This window comes from Canis lupus, chromosome 24 (genome assembly GCF_003254725.2).
Source record: "Canis lupus dingo isolate Sandy chromosome 24, ASM325472v2, whole genome shotgun sequence".
Taxonomy (NCBI): domain Eukaryota; kingdom Metazoa; phylum Chordata; class Mammalia; order Carnivora; family Canidae; genus Canis; species Canis lupus.
In genome coordinates this window covers 11,884,040-11,904,166 of record NC_064266.1, presented here as the reverse complement: position 1 = coordinate 11,904,166, position 20,127 = coordinate 11,884,040, and the positions used below count along the sequence as shown (strand labels likewise).

The window sequence follows — 20,127 nt, the reverse complement described above, 5'->3', positions numbered from 1 at the left end:
TCATGAAGCTTTTAAGAGTTTTATAGATTTAGCTCCTTTTAATTAGGTATTTGATATATCCTAATTTCAAGGAAAGGGTCCAACTTCATTCTTTTGCATATGGATATTTAGTTGTTCCAGCACCATTTGTTGGTAAAGTCTGTCCTTTCTCCCATTGAATGGTCTTGGCTCCCTTATTAAAAGTCTTTAATCATAAATGTGAGGGTTGGGGGTGTCTAGGTGGTTCATTCGGGTAAGCAACTGCTTTTGGCTCAAGTCATGATCCCAGAGTCCTGGGATCGAGCTCTGTGGCAGGCTCCCTGCTCAGTGGGGAATCTGCTTCTCCCTCTCCCTTTGCCTACTATTCCCCCTGCTTGTGCTTTCTCTCTCTGTCAAATAAATACATTAAATAAATAAATAAATAAATAAATAAATAAATAAATAAATAAATAAGTAAGTAAGTAAGTAAGTAAGTAAGTAAGTAAGTATGTATGTATGTATAAATGTGAGGGTTTATTTCTAGGCTCTCTATTCTGATCTATTTATTGTTCCATATGTCTGTCTTTATGCCAGTACCATACTGTTTTGCTTACCATAGGTTCATAATAAGTTTTGAAATTAGGAGATGTGAGTCTTCGAACCTTCTTAATGTTTTTCAAATTGTCTTGGCCATTCAGGGTTCCTGTCACTACTTTTAGTGACTGTGTAGTATTCCATTAAATATCCATACTCTGATTTATTGGTAGAACATTTAGTTTGCATCTAATATTTTCACTGTGGTAAACAATGCTACAGTGCATATCCTGATGATATATACATGCTTGCACATAGCAACTTCTCTGTAATATTTTTAGTTTTAATGTTCATATTTTTATTTGTTTGTAAGAGCTTCTTAAGAATATGAATGCTTTGTATGTTTTATAGGTTTTAAGTGTCCTTTCTGAGTTTGTCATTTGCCTTTGACTTGGTTTATTTAGCTGCCCAAACACAAACTAGGAGAAGCCTGTATTTGCCTCATGGAGCCTTCAGTGATCAGTCACTTGTGGGGATGAATGCTAGGCTTCTCTGTAATGAGATAAATAGTGTAATCGACTGCTAGAGGTAGACAGGGTGATACTAATGAACCATTGCATTATTCACTCTTTAGGAAGAAAAGCTGTGCTAAGTATTCCTCCTTGAAAGTCAACTTGGTATAAAAGCACTCTCTTTCCTGCCTACTTCTGATCACAGTTAACCTTTAATTGACCATGTCTTTTGATGTTCATACCTTAACTAGTCCCCTCCTCTTCTGCCACCAACATCCCTGCTCCAGCCTCCCCTGCATGCCTGGGCATGGGCACTCACAGCAGCTCCCTGGCTGGCTTCCTTGCATCTGCTCTGGCCAGTGCCTCTCCTGCTGTTTATACTTCAGTTAGTGTCATCCCTTAATATCACAGGTCTGGGGATGCCTGAGTTGCTCAGCTGTTGAGCATCTGCCTTTGGCTCAGGGTGTGATTCCAGGATCACGTTCCCCACATTGGGCTCCCTGCATGGAGCCTGCTTTTTCCTCTGCCTGTGTCTCTGCCTCTCTCTCTCTCTCTCTCTCTCTCTCTCTGTATCTCTCAAGAATAAATGAATAAAATAAAATAAAATCACAGGTCTAATCTTGTGAACCACTTCCCCACTACTTCCCCAAGGCTTCCAGGTACAAGCCAGGATCCTTCGAGTAGCAGCCTCTCCAGCCTCCACTTGTCCCACTTTTTCCTTCTTTCTTACTCCACTGATGGCAGTTTAATTGCTTTCTTTCAAAGCTCCATTCTTCTGCTCATGGGGCCTCTGCCCATGTTGGAGCCCTGGTCTCCCCTTTCCCTGTGTTCCTTCTGCTCTCTGCTCAAAATCACTCTTTAGGGAAGCCTACCTGGGGACAGATCTCCTTGTTATAGGCCCACAAGCATCGTGAACACCATTCAATTAATATCTGTCTCTCCACAAACATATAAGCCACCTGAAGACAGGTTCTGCCTCTTATTACCATTGTGTCTTCAGCTTGGAGGACATTTCCTGCTTTGTAGTAAGTACTTAATAAATGTTTATACAGGTAATAAATTACATACAGGGTACTATCTTTCCTCTTCCTAGTAAGGTCAAGGCCTGCCCTAACATCCCCATCCTGCCTTGTCTCCTCCCGCTACTTACTTTCCTGCCTCCCCACAAGCCAAGCCTGCATTCTTTATACCTCTGCCTTAATATTTACACAGTTCACCTTTGTCTGGAAAACTCCTATTTAACTTTTGAGACCCAACTCAAATATTACTTCTCCAAAGTCTCCCTCGGTTTCTCTTCTTCTGGCACTTCACACTTTTAATACAGTTGTCACATTATGTTATAATTGTATACCTGCTTTTTTCCCACCTCTTAGTTGGCAAAGACTGATTCTTTGCCGCCCCCCCCCCCCCCCCACAGGGCCTCTTCTTTTCTTCTCCAAATCATATAACTGCCTCCTTCCACAAAGAGGTCCATCTTGCTCTAGGATGTGCTCACCTGTAGGAACAGTGGACACATACTGTAATGTACTATCTATCGCCTTATATTGTTCATTAACAACATCAATAAAAATGGAAACTGAGTACATGTTTTTAGTATTGCCTCAGAGCCAAAGACATCGCTCTACATTTAATCTGCCTGTTCTCAGCTGTTCCCCATAATCTTACTGAAATGTCCTTTTCAAAAGCAATTTCAAAGCCACTAACCGTAAGGCCTTGCTATTTCCTCCTCGGTATCCAGTTCTGTGTCTCATGTTCCCTGAAAATAGAGTCCACATACTATATTGGTGGTTTGGATGAATGTGAGTAATTTATGCTTTTGTGTAAAGTAGATATCTTCTCTTATTTACATGAGTTTCTCACCTTTTTTCCATTTCTAGATCCACATAACAAATAATATACCTCATCACAGTACAGATACATAGAACATAATGCTGGCTGAGGTGAAGTCTCTGAGCTGGTAACTTTGTTGATTATTCAGATAAAAATATTTTTCATGCCAGTTTTCTGGTTTTCTTTATGAAAAAAAATTGCGTAAATGGTTTTGAGGCCATTTCCTTGATTTTACAATATAAAGGAACGCAGAGTATTCACCAACTAAATGAACAGCATAACACAGACATTTGCTGATAGTTTCATCTTTTTTAAGTCACCTGAGGTGTTATTTCAATAGATTCAGTAAAAATTAGTGTTGTAAGTCATGGGGCACTTCAGTGGCTCAGTCGGTTATGTGTCCAACTCTTGGTTTCAGCTCAGGTCATGATCTCAGGGTTGTAAGATTGAGCCCTGCAATGAGCTTCACAGGCTTGGCGTGGAGTCTGCTTGAATTCTCTATCCCTCTGCCTCTGTACTCCCATCCCCCATGCATGTGCGTGCTCTCCCCCACCTCAAATAAATAAATAAATCTTTAAAAAAAGGCTTAACTGTCAATTTCTGCCAATTCTGTTTCATTAACCTTGCCAAAACTAGGTGTTATCAGTGTTTTTAATTTTTCCCAGTCTGACAGGCCAAAAATCAAAAAAGGAGATAGTCTGCTCTCTGATTTTTATCTTTCACTTTTTTATGTGCTTGTTGACTAAACTGCCTGTTTACAGCTGTTGCTCATCTTTGTACTGGGTTGTTTGCCTTTTTCTTCCTAATATTTTCTCTTTCCTAGTGTCCCTTCCTTGATCACAGCCTTCTTAATCAACATTTGAATTACTGCCACAGCCTTCTTATTTTCCTTCCTTGATTTTCCTTCCAACTTATCCACACCTCTTCTGTCAAAGTGGCCTTTCGAAAACAACTGTGATAGTCTCCAGCTTAAAACCTTCTGTGGTCAGGAGCCTTAGTTGTCTAATATCCTTTATTTTAATTTCATTTCTGCTTGAGACTATCAGAATGGATCTGGCTCTTTAGCAGAGTCTGTAAAGATAATAGATAGCTCACAGGATCTACCTTTGGGAGGACACAGCATAACCTCAGCCACAGATGGGGACAGCTTTGGTACATGTGCTGTTTCAGCTGCAGTCTGCTATGCTCAGGACCAGGGGTCAGCCTCTGGTGCTGAGCACCATGCTGCTCCTTCTGAGCCTAGAGCAAGGCAAAACTAGATCCCATGGCTGTACCCTAGTTGCAGGTGGGCCAGGGAGGACAGAATGTTTGGCCTTTACCTTGGTAAAGTGGGATGTTAAAACGTGGGAAGTTGCCAAAACTTTGCAAGGAGGATGGTCAGAAGTTTTGGTGGGTGGACACAAGTTACAAAATATCCTCTCAAGTTTTTTTCTTGGCTGCCTTCTTCCACAAACTTCCAAACAACAACAGACTTCTGCCTAATGACAGCTCTCCCAAAGCCAGAGGAAATAAGCTCAGCATCTCCTCTGAGAGAAGGAGAGAGGGAGAGGGAGGGAACCCAAAGTCTCATACCCTAGCTCCAAGCCTAGGCTTCCTGAATGACATTCATTCACAGCCCTTGTTTGTTAACCCATTGACTAAATTATGAAGTTAACTCTTGACAACATACCTTAAAGAAAATGTAGGGAAACAGCCAAAAAAACTTAATATATGAAGGAAGAGAGTGCAGGAGGATGCCACCATTCTAACTTTTAAAATAAATAGTTGGTATTTATATCTTCTCTCCTCTTAACATTTGTGTCATATTGTCTTTGCCCTCAGCTAGTAACTCAGCTGATCAGGATTCTTTGCCTGGCAAGGTGATCCAAACCTCCATTCCAGAGAGATTTGAGCCTACAATGATCCTGCCTTTATGAGGCTGTCCACAGTTCTCATGAATTTTTAGCACTGGAAATGTATCCCTAGATAGAGCCTGTCATAATCCCTGTGTTTTATCCACTTGCCTCTGTTGTGTCATCATGGGCCAGCATTTCTACTCCCCTTTTGGTCTGTTTGTCTAGTGGCATAAAAAAACCTAAAGTAGTATGCGACACTTTTAAATTTCTGCCTGGGTCATTGTTACCCCTTCATTCCAGTTTTCCTTTGAATACTCATGAAGCACAGTCATGAGGATAGAAAGCAAACTTTTGCTGAGGTGGTCACTTCCCACTTCCACTCCCTGGTTCCAGGAATTCTTGCCAAGGGAACACATATTGTTCTGCTGGTCACAGCATGTAATATGTCTTGTAGGACTTTAACCCAGCCCCACAAGGTCCTGCCTTGCAGTTTGCATCACAACTGAATTTTCAGTAGGCCCTTCAACCACCCTGTAAGGCCAGCCACATTTGATCCTTGCTTGATTGCTTGGTAGGACCTTTGCATTTTATGATGTACCAGTGTATTTCTAAAAAGAGTTTCTTGGTCAGGAGTAATATGGTAATGGTGAATGAGGCCTTCAGTAGGTCCAGCAGAAACATGGCAGGCATAGAAAATACACCCAAATTCTGAATAAGGGTCCATTTCAGTGAAGATATTGTTTTCTCTGTGATGAAAGATGTCTAATATAATAATCTACCCACCATTGCTGACTGCTGGCCCATCTACTTGCAATATGAGAATTGGTAGGGAGACTCAAATTAATTGCTGCTTTGGCAGATTTTGCATTTGGCAAGGCTCAGTGTTGGTGAGGTTAAGTCCATGCCATTGAGCCCAAGCATAATACTCATCCTTGCCAACATGGCCACATGCCTCATGAGCCATTTGAGCAGGTAATCTGACATCTGGGGAAAGAGGCTGGCCAGCATCCACAGGGCAGGTCATTTTATCCAGGTCATTGCACGAATTTCTTAATGGAGGTTTTTGGAGAACATTCACATAAGATAGAGATATTTTCACACACACACTCCACTTAACTTTTCCTAAAATGTCCTCGTCACCAGTTGGTCTGAGATCCTGCCAATGAATGAATGAATAAATGCACACGCGCACAGACACACGCACACACACATCAGGCTATCTTTCCTTACAGGCCAAATGAACCCAAAGTATATCTCTCAACATTCTGCTCACTGGACAGATGTCTTTTCTCCACCCCAAGTGAGGTTATATCATTGCACTCCTTCACTTCTGGCTGATACTATCATATTGGGCAGAACCATTGAATAACCCGGAACAGATTTTTAGCAGATAAAAATCTGTTAGTAAGCTGATCACTCAAGCTGTCACCCTTTCAGGTCACTTACATAGGTCAAACAAACATGCAAACATATGCACAAGTGTTTGTGTTTATTTCTTAGTAGTAAGAATTACAGGGTGCAGAAGCTTGAATGAACTTTTTGACATGCCCAGAATGATTCTTTGATTTCCAGGGGTGCCTGGGTGGCTCAATGGTTGAGCATCTGCCTTCAGCTCAGGTCATGATCCTGGGATCCTGGGATTGAGTCCCAAATTGGTCTCCCCGCAGGGAGCTTGCTTCTCCTTCTGCCTCTGTGTGCCTGTCATGAATAAATAAAATCTTAAAAAACAATTTTTTTTTTATTTCCAAGGATCAATACTGTTTTTGTTTTTGTTTTTTTTTCAAAAGATTTATTTATTTTGAGAGGGAGAGCAGGGGGAGAGGCAGAGGGAGAAATTCTTACACAGACTCCCTGTTAAGTGGGAAGTCTGATTTGGGGCTCAGTCCCACAACCCTGAGATCATGACCTGAGTTGATATCAAGAGTCGGATGCTTAACTGACTGAGCCACCCAGGCACCCCTGCTTTTGGTTTCAGTGGGGAGCGGGAACTTCAGAGACCATTTTTCTGGCCCTTCATTACTGTATAGCACTTACTCCATGAGATATGGAGTCCAAGTTTAGGTTCCATTGGTTGCAGGGTAAATCTATCCCAGTTTTGTACTCATCAACTGAGAAGACAAATACAGATTTTCATGGACCTGCTGGGCCCTCTGTGAGATGTATTGAAACCAAGTTTCTACTTACCACACTCTGTTGGGTTACAGTGGCAGTCGGGAACCCCAAGAATTAGCATTATCTCAGAGCCACTGTCCAGACATTCTCTTTTTTTTTTTTTAATTTTTTTAAATTGGAGTTCAATTTGCCAACATTTAGCATAACACCCAGTGCTCATCCCGCCAAGTGCCCCCCTCAGTGCCCATCACCCAGTCACCCCAACCCCCCACCGACCTCCCTTTCCACCACCCCTTGTTCATTTCCCAGAGTTAGGAGTCTCTCATGTTTTGTCACCCTTACTGATATTTTCATTCATTTTCTCTCCTTTCCCTTTATTCCCTTTCACTAATTTTTATATTCCCCAAATGAATGAGGCCATATAATGTTTGTCCTTTTCCGACTGACTTCTTTCACTCAGCATAATACCCTCCAATTCCATCCACGTCGAAGCAAATGGTGGGTATTTGTCATTTCTAATGGCTGAGTAATATTCCATTGTATACATAAACCACATCTTCTTTATCCATTCATCTTTTGATGGACACCGAGGCTCCTTCCACAGTTTGGCTATTGTGGACATTGCTGCTATAAACATCGGGGTGCAGGTGTCCCGGCGTTTCACTGCATCTGTATTTTTGGGGTAAATCCCCAGCAGTGCAATTGCTGGGTTGTAGGGCAGATCTATTTTTAACTCTTTGAGGAACCTCCACACGGTTTTCCAGAGTGGCTGCACCAGTTCACATTCCCACCAACAGTGCAAGAGGGTTCCCCTTTCTCCGCATCCTCTCCAACATTTGTTGTTTCCTGTCTTGTTAATTTTCCCCATTCTCACTGGTGTGAGGTGTATCTCATTGAGGTTTTGATTTGTATTTTCCTGATTGTCCAGTCATTCTCAAAAGTTCTAGGTATTCCCCTTTTCTCATTGTGCAGGTATCCTAGGAAACAGTTGCACATCCCAAGTGGAAGAGTTATGGTCCTGACTTAAGGGACACCTGGCTTTCTGTTCAAGGAGATACGATTTTGAGAACTGAGTCAAATCTGGGGACTGGGTGAAAGTCTGTGGCACTCCTTCAAAGTAGCCCAAGTCAGGCCCCTGTTGACCAGACCTAGATTTTTTTCCCCCCTATTATATATTATTTTGCTGTGGCTGCCATAAGAAAATACCACAGATTGAGTGGCTTAAACAAATTTATTTTCTCACAGTTCTGGAGGCTTAGAAGTCTAAGATGTAGGTATCAGCAGGATTGGTTTATTTTGAGGCCTCTCTCCTTGGCTTGTAGATGCGGCTGTCTTCTCCTTGTGGCTTCACATAATTTTCCTCTTATTTGTATCTGTGTCCTGATTTCCTCCTGTAATATGGACATCAGTCACATTGGATTTGGGCCCAATCTGATGACTTCATTTTAACATTTTAACTTAATTACCTCTTTAAAGATCCTATATCCAAATACAGTCACATTCTAAGGTGCTGGGGATCAGGATTTCAACATACAATTTTGGAGAGACACACAGTTCAGCCTATAATACACAGTTTAAGTAGGGCCTAAGTATGCTCTCCATTTTATTTGGAGTTATGGACATATCTGTTAACCAATAAGCCAAAGATGTCTGTGGATTGAGCCACTGGCAGATTTCCTCCCAAGGTTACCACTGAGTAATCTTGGACCAAGTGACTTGGCCAGCCATAGGCCTTAGTTGACCACAAAGTTTAGGCCACCCAGTCACCAGATGACGCACCCACTCTTGGGCTTTTGTGGTCTACAGACACCATGTCTGTCCTGGTCATTAGTCTCAGCAACTATACTCACTCCCTCACCCTCATCCCCAATGTGGCTGCCCAGGAATAGGCCTGGTAACAGTATCCTCTCCATGTTGACCCCTCACCATTGTGCAGACAGTTCTGGGAACACAGGACAATCACTTGGTACAGGCTGACATTCTCACACAGATCAGTATGCATATTCTCCATTCTCTTGGCATCCTGTAGCTAGGTGTGCATGGCTGAGGTACAGCTCAATGTACCTTATGTCTGTATTCCAACAGAGGGGCCCTGGTTCTCCCACTGATTGACCTTTTTATTGAGCAAGTATGAAAGTGACCTTGTGGGCATGGTGTTGGCACACATTTTAGTACCAGGTTCAGGCACCAAGCAGTCTGATTATTCAGAAGAATGTTGTGTCCAAGCCAACTGCCTAGTGCCTGTTGACCTTGCCAGCCCTACAACTAGACCCATGGGAAGCTGCATTCAAGAGGAGCCCCTCTCCCCCAAGTAGTCCCAGATAGCTTCGGCCAGGCAACCCTGGGAGAGCTTCTGTGATCATTTATCAGCTTGTCACTGTAGCCTCACTGACCAACAGCACCCAGAACATCATACTCTTGCCTCTGGGCTTTTGCATATGTTCCCCTCCTCTCCCAGCAACTCTCTCCTCCTTCCCATTGCTAGGTCAGCTCCTCCTCCTGCAGGCCTGTGCCTGGGTGTCACTTCTCCTAAGAAACTTTATCTGACTCTCTGTACCTTCTCTCTCAGGGAGCTGCCCCCTGCCCTTTCCCGTGTACCCGGCCCACCCTCAATAGTAGCAGCACTCACCATTTCAGCTGGTTCCTGGCTTCCCAGAGAGATTTCACTTTCATTGAAGGCAGGGTTCTTGTGCTGTTCAGCACCCAGTGCAGAGCTGTTACTCAGGAGGAACACAAGCAATGGAAGAAATAAAGAACTGAAATGTAGTTTCTGGTTACAAGTCACATGTTTATCTGCCAAGGCTTTGCGATGCACTTCCATTGCAACATCTCTTGCCCCTTCAACAAAAGGCAGAGGTGAAAGTGGTCTGTGAGTTAACAAGTTATTAAACAGTTGTTCTCGTTTGGTTTTCAGAAAGTCAAAACCACATCCTACTCCAGTATAAGGACAACTGCAGTATCTTCTGGCTTTTTGGCACTTCGGGACTGAACACATCCTCCCTCCAGCCCCTCCCTAGCCCAGGTGTCTGTTAGCATTCTTACTCCTACCAGTTAGTTACCTGTTAGTGAGCTTCAGCCTGACCAGCCCTGTGCTGGCTCTCCTGCATCCCCATGGCAGATCCTCGGGCAGCCCTATCTAGCTGGCATTCTTAACTCTTGATCTGAAGATGAGAACCAAATTCAAGAGTTTAGGCAGCTTGCCCAAGGTTGAAAAGCTACTAAGTGTCAGAGGCAGTGTTAAAATGCTGCTGTCTGATGTCTGGCTGGTCTGAGAGAGAGAGAGAGAATGTATGTATGTTTTCTCTTTTAATAATAAAAACAAAGCTATCTTTCGGTTAACCATATGAAAGCCAGGAGCAGTGTTCTGCTTGAACTATCATGTGGCTGTCTTTGTTTGGGTTTCTATCCTCTATTCTCTGATCCCAAGATGGAAAAGGAGACACAGACTCCAAAATAGAGTTCATCTTTCACCTCCAAGCACTTACCTCAGTGCATTGTCTAAATAGTAGGGGTTTGCTTCATTTTTGTGTTTGTGGAGCAGTAAATTTTCTTTTTTTTACTGCCTATTATTCCATTTTGCATAACCTTTTTCTTGCACTTAACATCTAAGAAACCCAATCCTTTGGAAAATGCCATAAAATAAATTAAATTTTCCTGGGTACTGTGGTTTCTGTCTGCAGTGGCTTTCTTTTTGGCTTTTCTTCTAAGCTGAACATGCCTCTAAAATCTTAGCTTAAATCTTTAGCCAATGCATGTAGCTGTCTGCTCATTCTTTTGTGGCATCCAAGGTATCCTCTGTGAATGTTCAGGGCTGAATTACCAGGCTTCCTCTCTCTTCATCAACACCCACGCAGCATTCTGTGGTGGGGCACATTACCACCATGTTAGGAAATCAGTGGGTGTTCACACCAGAGGAGAAAAAGAAAAAGAATCGCCAAAACAAGCAAGTTCTTCCTATTCTTCCCTCTGTCTGAGAAATGTTCCCCTCCTTTTCCCAACGCCCAGTGTGTGGTACCTGCCAAAGAAAGCTTTCTCTTTGCTCTTCAGACACAGGCCTGATTGTGAGCCCTTCTCTCTGGTGGCCCCAGGAGTGCAAATTTGTATATGGGTTGTTTGTTTGGGTTTGTGTTTATTTTCCCAGCACATTGAAAACAGGGCCTTTTCCTATTGAAAATAAATTTTGGAAGTGAACTACTTTTCCCTTTGAGCCCAGCCCTTCCTCACCATAAACGGGCAGGCATTTTCCAAGAGGACAGTGAAAACTGGCCTCAAAACACCATCCCTAAACATTCACAGGAGTACCTCCAACAACTGTTAACCCCGAAAAAGCCCCTGTTGACAAATGCTACTGACTACCTCAGCCACTCCTGACGGCTATCAGCTGTCCCCGCGGAGTGGCAGCCTCTGCTCCGTGGTGGCAGAACTGGGTCACAGTCACGTGTGCAGCTATGGTGGGGTCCCCAGGCTTCCCCAGCCAGACACAGACGACTGAAAGGGGGAGAACCCGGCCCTCGTGTGGTTTTATAAACAGCAAAACAGTGCAACACATTTTCAATTATCTACTGTTCTGGTAAATATTCTTAATATTTAGGCATTGTTTTTTCTATTCACAGCCCTTTACAAATAGAAATGGATTTCCTTAAATTTGTCCTAGGGCACAGTGGAAACATGTGTTTTCTTTTTACACATGTGTTTAAATAGCTTTGCTTATTATTTACATTTCTTCCCATAGTGTACTCAATCAAAACATTTTCTAGGCTTTCATCCACATGAGAAGCTTAAAAGGGCAATAATGAAAGCAAGTGCCTATAAGCCCTCTGGTGAATATGCCACAGTGTCAGCAGAGATTATTTTTCCAGGAAAGGGCAGTTTGCAGAATTTAAAGTTCTTATACTGTCTACCAAAAGTATGCAAAAACAGCGTTGACAACACAAGATGCTTTGGATTTGCAAAAACTAGGGAGGCTTTGCTAACCATTTATTGCAATAAGTGGAAAGAAAACAAAAATCCTTAACCTTGAAGGGCAGTATTTCCACTTGTCACAGTCACCTGTTAAGGAAATTGCCAGTTTTAGTGACTGGTCTTTTGTTCACTTTTTAATTTTGGAAGAAATTAAAACACACACAAAACCCCCTCTGATACACAAGGTTTCAAAAAGAGTTAGGATTCTCTCTGCCACACCAAGAGGTTGTCACACTTCAATTTGAGCCACCTAGAAAACTTTGTCCATGGTAGCTTGAACCTCATGAGATTGATCCTACTGGCCTGTGAGTAAGCTGCTTCCATCTCTCCCACCCCACCCTTCTCCCTTAACTTCCTACCATGCACATCAGAAAGACAATGATTTTTCCCTCATAAAACAAAGTCTGTATTGCCATTGCTTAGTTTCAAATTACAAAGCCAGTTCTGTTGGAGCTTTTATGGTGATGCAATGCCAGTATTCCTTTTGAGTCTGCTTGTTCACATTTATATCTGGGCTCAGTGCTCCCACATTTCTGCCTATTCTGGAACTGGGGAGTTCAAAACAACTCTTCCAAATCCTCTGGGAGGACTCTTAGGTTTCAGAAAGATCTTTGTCATCAAATGGTGATTGCAAGGCTTTTTTTAAGCAGTTGGCCCGGTTGGCTGAGAGCCCTGCCCATTACCAGCTCTATGAAGATTGATGATTTGTCACCAGATATTCCAAAGACAAATCCCATTTGGTGGTCAGGTAGAACTGGTTGGCACTCCTGCCCTGTGGTGGGTGGGAGGAGAAGTAATGGAAGAAAAAGTCACTGGCCTTTAATTGATAATAAGGGTGAGATAAAAAACTTTCTTTTGGTGTTCTCGTCTGTCACATTATCTCTAATGGTGACAACTGGATGGGAGGCCTGTAATTCTCTGGGTTTGCCCAGTGGAAATTGTGATTTATCCCAGCATTTTGGGAATGTGTCCCCTGTGGCACTGGCTTTGTTGTCCAAATGGTTTGGCAGCTGCTTAGCGTATGTACGTGTCTGTGTGTTGAGGTGAGGGGTAGAGGGCTGGGTGGCACACAAGGATAGTGAGACTTCTATAAGGAGGTACTTTCTTTTGATGCATCCCAGATGAAGTTTTAAAAAGTGGCAACCTCTCCTGTGTTTGACAGATACTAATGAGGGCAGCTCCTCTTCCCTATCCTCCCACTGCCACTCATAAAGCAGTGGCCTTGTCTTGTAGGGGTTGCATATAATTTTTTAATGTGTGGGATGACAAGGGATAGTGGAAACTATTTGCCTTGGCATGTACTGTTCATTTCTCAGAGGAGTTTTATGTGCATTACGCTATAGTAGTACCCTTCCGATGTCTGGGAAGTGCTCAGAGCATTTACCATTCTTGTTTATTCCCTTTAAATTCTTTTTTTTTTTTTTTTAATTTTTATTTATTTATGATAGTCACAGAGAGAGAGAGAGAGAGAGAGAGAGAGAGAGTCAGAGACATAGGCCGAGGGAGAAGCAGGCTCCATACACCGGGAGCCTGATGTGGGATTCGATCCCGGGTCTCCAGGATCACGCCCTGGGCCAAAGGCAGGCACCAAACCGCTGCGCCACCCAGGGATCCCTCCCTTTAAATTCTTTTCCTTTAGCCAGGCTCTCCAGTCACATGCAAAGATTTTAACATTTCTAGTAATTGAGTTTCACATCACTAGTATTAATTGCCACTAGAAAGCCTGAGAGAGAAAACAGTAGTTATCTAACAGATTAAATGTCTATAAGAACCCCTTGATTTTGAAGGGTGGAGGGACAAGTGAAGAGGCCCTACTGTAGGATAAGACACTGTGGTTTAACACTTTGGAAGTGAGATTTGCTAACTAAATACCTTGGGAATTGTGAGGACTACAACCCACATGATGATTGAAACCCAGAGATGCTTTCGTTTTCAAATTACCTAACATGACACCTAATCAGTGTAATTATTTAGGACGAAAGTGAAAGAATCTAAAATTATTTTTTGTAGTTACTATTTTCAGTTTACTACTTCAATTATTTATAATAAAAATAATTTTACACACACTGTAATAACTTCTGTGAACTGGGCAGGTAGTATCTGCTCCCTTTGATATTTCTGTTGTCTCTAAGTGAATCCGCCACAAATTTCTGAGGTTGGTATTTGTGAAGCACTGTGAATGCCTGGGCTATTCCCCAGAGAGTTGAGTAGAAGCGTATTTAATAAACTGCTCAGGTACACTTAATTGTGGAACTTGTTTATATTTGTTGCTCAAACACAGTGCTGTTATTATTTAGAGCCTAAACTCCAATCAGATTCAAATTTACTTTAACTATTTGATCATGAACCATGCAATCTAATGGGAAACTTGGCTTAACCTGTTTTGTGAAATGTCTTGAGAACCAAATTATCCATGTCTGTGTCAAGCAAAAACAAAACTAGGTCCACATGATCTGAAACATAGAAAATGAATGCCTAGCAGAGATGCTGGTTTTACCTTTGAGGCCAAGATCGAATTACAATCCTGGGGTATGTGTGTGTTCATAAATGTTTATGTTTTTTATTTCTGTGTGTCTTTAATAAATAATACAGATAAGTATATACCCACAGATATAAGTTGCTGGTAAAGAAAATAAAAAGTTACAAGGTCTGAAAGGAGACACCAAAAATATGATTTCCTTACAAATATTTGCAGGAATTTTACTTAATTGCAACCAGAAGTCTGACCTGGAAGTGTAGTGTTTTGACCTCTGAGCTGTCTGGTTTCCTATTTGCGGTGTTTTGCTCTCCCCTAACTGTGAGAAAATCTATTTTACACGGTTTTAACCCTGTATATTCTTAGAAACACTGAAGTAGAAATTATTCCCTTGAGGGAAAAGAAATTCTCATTATTTAAAGAATGACTTGTAAAGGTTTCTCTTAAATAGAAAACATTTTTGAAACACTTAGGAAATCTTTCTTCATAAGATATATTTGAAAATAAAACAGCTTCTGGGTTTCCTTTCAAGGTAATGTGAACTTCTGGAAGACTCAAATTTTTGCATTGTGTAAGTTTATCCTTATTTTAGTAAAGTACTAACTTTTTAATAGCAAAAGTATAGAGTTTATAAATAGTTCCTGTATGAGGAAGCTTTTTCATACTTTTTTTTTTCTGTGTCCAACTTAGTAAATCTTTTTTCCCCCTCTCTCTAGTATTTTAGATAAGTAAAAATTAGGCTGAATAAACTCTGGGGACTCGGAGTAGTGTATGGTATTCTAATGGGCTAAAAGACACCAATGGAATTTAATTGGGATAACTGTGGGGTAAGGAGGCCTACTATTGGAAAATTATAGAATGCACATATCAAATGTTTGTAGATGGTATTTCCTGAATCTAGTACAGTGGTGGGGAACATTTTTCCTGTGTAGCCTCTTAGAATTTGCCTGCATGATCAACCAGTCATATACCCCATTTTAAAAGCTCAGACATTTTCAGTTGGAGGAAAGCAGCATTCTTCCTAAGTATTTGAATTTAGGGATTTAAGAATGAGGAACACTGACAGGTCCTATCCATTTAGTTGAAGAGCATTTCATCCCATTCTTTTTTATTTGTTTAATAACAGCTTTATTGAAATATAATTTACATACCATACAGTTCATTTATTTAAAGTATAGAATTCAGTGGTTTTTATATATTCACAAAGTTGTGCAACTGTCACCAGAACCAGTTTTAGAACATTTTCTTCACTCTGTAAAGAAACCCTGTGCCCGTTAGCAGCTGCTTCCCATTTTTCCCCATCGTGACTCCCACTCTGTCACTAGGTAACGATCAATTTCTGTTTGGTCTCTACTGATTTGCCTACCTACTCTGGACATTACATATAAATGGAATCTTACAATATGTTGTTTTTTGTAACTGGTTTTTATTTAGCACATTTTCAAGGTTCATCTATATTATAATTATTTATTGGTAATACTTCATTTCTTTCCGTTGCCAAATAATACTCCATTGTATGGATGTATCACATTTTGTTTATCCATTCATCAGTTGGTAGACACCTGGATTTGCTTTCTTTGGCTATTGGGAATAATGCCACTATGACTACTTGTACAGGTCTTTGAGTGGATGTATGTGCTCCCTTCTCATGAATAGATATCTAAGAATGGAATTTCTGAGTAACTTTGTATTTAATATATTGAGGAACTTCCAGACTTTTTTCCAAAGCAGCTGCACCAATTTTATGTTCCCGCTAAAAATGGATGAGTATTCTATTTTCTCCACATTCTTGCCAACACTTGCTATTATCTGGCATTTTGGTTATAGCCATCCTAGTGAATGTGAAGTGGCTTTGATTATGATTTTGCAATCTATTTCCCTGATGGCTAATGATGTTTATTTTCTGTTTAAGTACTTATTTGTCATTTGTTTAATCTTTTTTGGAGAAATGTTTTCAAATCCTTTGTCCATTTTTAAGTTGAAGGTTTTTTATTATTGAGTTGAGTTGTAGGAGTTCTTTACATATTTTAGATTCAGGTCCCTTATCAAATAGATGATTTGCAAAATTTTTCTCCTGTGGATTGTCTTTTCAGTTTCTTGATGGTATCTTTGAAACAAAGACGTTTTTAATTTTGATGGTGTCCAGTTTATTCAACTTTTTTGTTTTGTTACTTCTCCATTTTGTATTATATCTGAGAAACCATTGTCTAATCCAAGCCCATGAAGATTTGTGCCTGTGTTTATTTCCTAAGACTTTTATAGTTTTAACTCTTCCGCTTACATCTTTGATCCATTTTGAGTTAGTGAGTTAATTTTATGTATGATGTGAGGTAGACTCCAGCTTTATTCTTTTGCATGTGGTTATCAGGTTGCCCCAGTACCATCTATTGAAAAGACTATTCTATCCCAATTTAATTGTCTTGGCCCCCTTGTTGAAAATCAGTTGTCAGTAAATACAAGGATTTATTTCTGGACTCTCAGTTCTATTTCTACATGTCTGTCCTATGCCAGTACCAAACTATTTCAATTAGCCTTGTATTAAATGTTATTTCTTTCCCAACAAGGTTAAAGCTGGCATTTACCAGGATCAAGAGTCTCTTTTAACCTAGTCAGTATAAACATCATTTTAAATTGTTATAAACGCCTTATTTTTAAAGAATTAGTAAGATATTAATTATACCAAGCTTTTTTCTAGGATTCTTAGATTAAATTAAACCCTTTCACAAATTTATCAGCTTTAATTATTCCATTTTAACCAAATTAGTGAAGAGAAAAGTGATCCTCAGTATAGTCAAGGTCTTCATATTAATGGAAACCCATAGTGAGTCATCAGTATTTGTAAGATATACTGGGGATGCTTACAAGTCTCTGGAACTCCTGTTAAAATCCTTTACTCGAGGTTGTAAAGCTGACTGCAAGTCAAACACCCCCCCCCCCCCCCCGCTGCCCCTCCATCTCTCCTCTGTACTTTGTCTCTCCCTATCCTCTTGTGCATACTGAACTCTAAGCCTCCCCTACCTCCCAGGCTTCCTGGGAGCCAATAGGAGTTGTCTGTGGTTTGAGGCAAACATTCTTGTGGTGCCCACCATTCTCAGTCCTTCTAGCAGGATCCTTTTGATCCCTCCAGATTCTGCTTAGATGTTTCCTTTCCTTGGGGAGCGCCTTCCCCCCAATTTAATTTGTTACTCTCCATTGTTTAATGAAACATACCCTTCCTTTCTCAGTCTCCCTGGCTTCCAGTGCATGTCTTTGTTGTAGCACTTAGATTGTAGCCATCATCCTTTCACTGCACTATCTCTCCCTCTGACCTCAGTTGAGTACCTCAGGAGCTAAGCAGTTTTCTTGGCACAGCCAGGGATTCACATAGCACTTGTATGTGGTGGGTACATAAAGAGGGCAAGTGGGAAGACTCTGGTGTGATTATTTCTTTTAGAGGAACACCTGGCTTTTGACAGGATGAAAAAAAATAACCATTTTCTGTTCATATTAATCTATAACTCTAGTGAGATCATTCTCAGGGTCAGAAAGAGGAAAAAAACTACCCTGTAGGGTGTCTCACTTGTATGAAACTACTCCAGTTTGCTGCCATCCTGCTTCCTCAGCAGCAGCTCACTACTGTCAGTGTGATATTTAGTTCATGTCACGTGACTAACATAGACTTCCCAGATAGAGATATATAACTCAAACCTGTTTCACAATATTGGCCTTATTTCTCTTTCTAAGGAATTTTCTATTTTTCCTGAGCCCGGAAAAGTGTTTTCTAGAAGAAACTGTGTTTTCAGAAGAGAGTTGAGAAAGAAGTAAGACTGATGTGTGAGAAAAGATTTCAGTGATGGGACTCAGCAGAGTGGAGGGGTATAGGTGAAGGTAGATAGGGAAAAGCAGGCCCATGAAGCATCAGCTTGAGTAGACCACAGGGCACGACTGAGGAGCCAGGGGAGGTGATGATGGGACGGTGTAGATGGGGCTGGTGTTGAGGAAAACCCTAAGAAGTGACAGAAGCTTCTTGTAGAACCTCAATGGTGGGAGAGTCCGTGGAGAGGTTGCACCACTGAGAAAAGATGGAGAAGAACATAGTAAGCCATTGAGGAGCACAAGGCCAGGGAGGAGGTGGGAGGGCGGTGCAGAGCACAAGATAGAAGGAAATACATGACAGAGGGTCTTGATGTCTTTGCTGAGGTGGGTATCACCTTGAAACTCACAGCCTGCTCCAGGGCCTCACAGAGATCTCCAGGACTCCCTTTCAGAGACTCCAAAGCACTCCAATGTCCAGTATTTTCAAATACCAATTGCAAAGGTCTCCTACCATACGAACCTTCTATGAAAACCCCTAAAAGGAAGAGAGAAAGCTGCTGTGAAGAGAAGGGAAAACTGTGGCTGGAACCAGCTTCAGTCATGTGACTGAGCGCTGAGGAGCACCCTGAAAATGTTTGCCTTTGAAAGCTGGGAATAGAGGAATAGCCTACAGAAGAGTGGTTCTGTGGGATGGATATCCAGGACGCTGTTTGGGATGTTGTAACATTACAAGAGGCTTTTGTGGAGCCTCAGGAGCATTCAACAAAAGGAAAAATTTACAGGTCAGGAGAAAGTGGGATTTTTGTGGACTGATGGAGCAGTGTCTGTCTACTCCTCAGGGTGTTGGGGACTGAGCTGCAGGCAGGGTACATCTTCAGTCCTCTCCTGTGTATGTCTGATCTGATGTTTCTCCAGAGACCATTAGAGTATCAGCCCACTAGTTTCCTACTCCTTCCCTCCCTGTTTCTGGTAGTTCCTTCGTATTTCCATTTCTTTTGAGCTCTACTATTGTACTGAAGTATGTTTTTCTTTTATCCAGATTCGATATGTTTTTAGCAGGAGGGAATCCTTTATCTCTGCCTCCCCAGATTCCGCTTTTAGGCATATGCCCTTTTTACTGCAAGGCTCAATTTTTTAAAAGTATGATATACTTTTTACTCCATACCTAAGAGCTTGATGATGTGGCTTGAAGTCTGCAAAATGTATGTATCTGTATCTATATGTATACCTATACCGATAATCAATTAACATATTCAAGCAAGTAGCTCAATAATGAAATTACCATTTCTGTTGTGCATGCAATAGTGTGCTTATTTAGGGCTTAAGGAAGATGAGAGCTTTACAGTCACTTATTAGATAATTTTTGTTTAGGTTGCTTTTGAATTGTTACTTACAAAATTATTCTAAAGATTATGGTTACAATTCACAACATACTATGGAGATCCCTGGGTGGCTCAGTGATTTAGCACCTGCCTTCGGCCCAGGACGTGATCCTGGAGTCTTGGGATCAAGTCCCACATCAGGCTCCCTGCATGGAGCCTGCTTCTCCCTCGGCCTGTGTCACCTCTCTCTCTCTCTCTCTCTGTGTGTCTCTCATGAATAAATAAATAAAATATTGAAAAAAAAATTCACAACATACTAAAGAATGCTTTTGTGTTTTTTACATAATGCTATTTTCAAAGTCAGCAAATTAGAAAAGCAAGCTTAAATTAATATTAATTAAATTAATTTGTGTTAATATTTAACAAATAGTTTTTAAAAATGCATCATCTTTAAGGGGTTCTTTTCTTTAAAAAATTTTATATATAAAATCTTAAAATCTTAAATCGCATAATATATATAGCTTAAATCTTAAAACGCATAATATATATAGCTATAAAAACTAAGAAGCTTTTTTTTTTTTTGAAGATTTTATTTATTTATTCATGAGAAACACAGAGAGAGAGATGCAGAGACACAGGCAGAGGGAGAAGCAGGCTCCATGCTGGGAGCCTGATGTGAGACTCTATCTCAGGTCTCCAGGATCACACCCTGGGCCGAAGGTGGTGCTAAACCACTGAGCCACCCAGGCTACCTGCCTTCTTTTTTTTTTTTTTTTTTAAATGATCAGAGC

General features: G+C 41.1%; 1 protein-coding gene across 1 annotated transcript in view; it reads left to right on the top strand.

Annotated features, from left to right (window-relative positions):
* The window catches only part of LOC112673591 (SLX4 interacting protein), a 183,808-nt gene that overhangs the window by 121,008 nt on the left and 42,673 nt on the right, over positions 1–20,127 (top strand).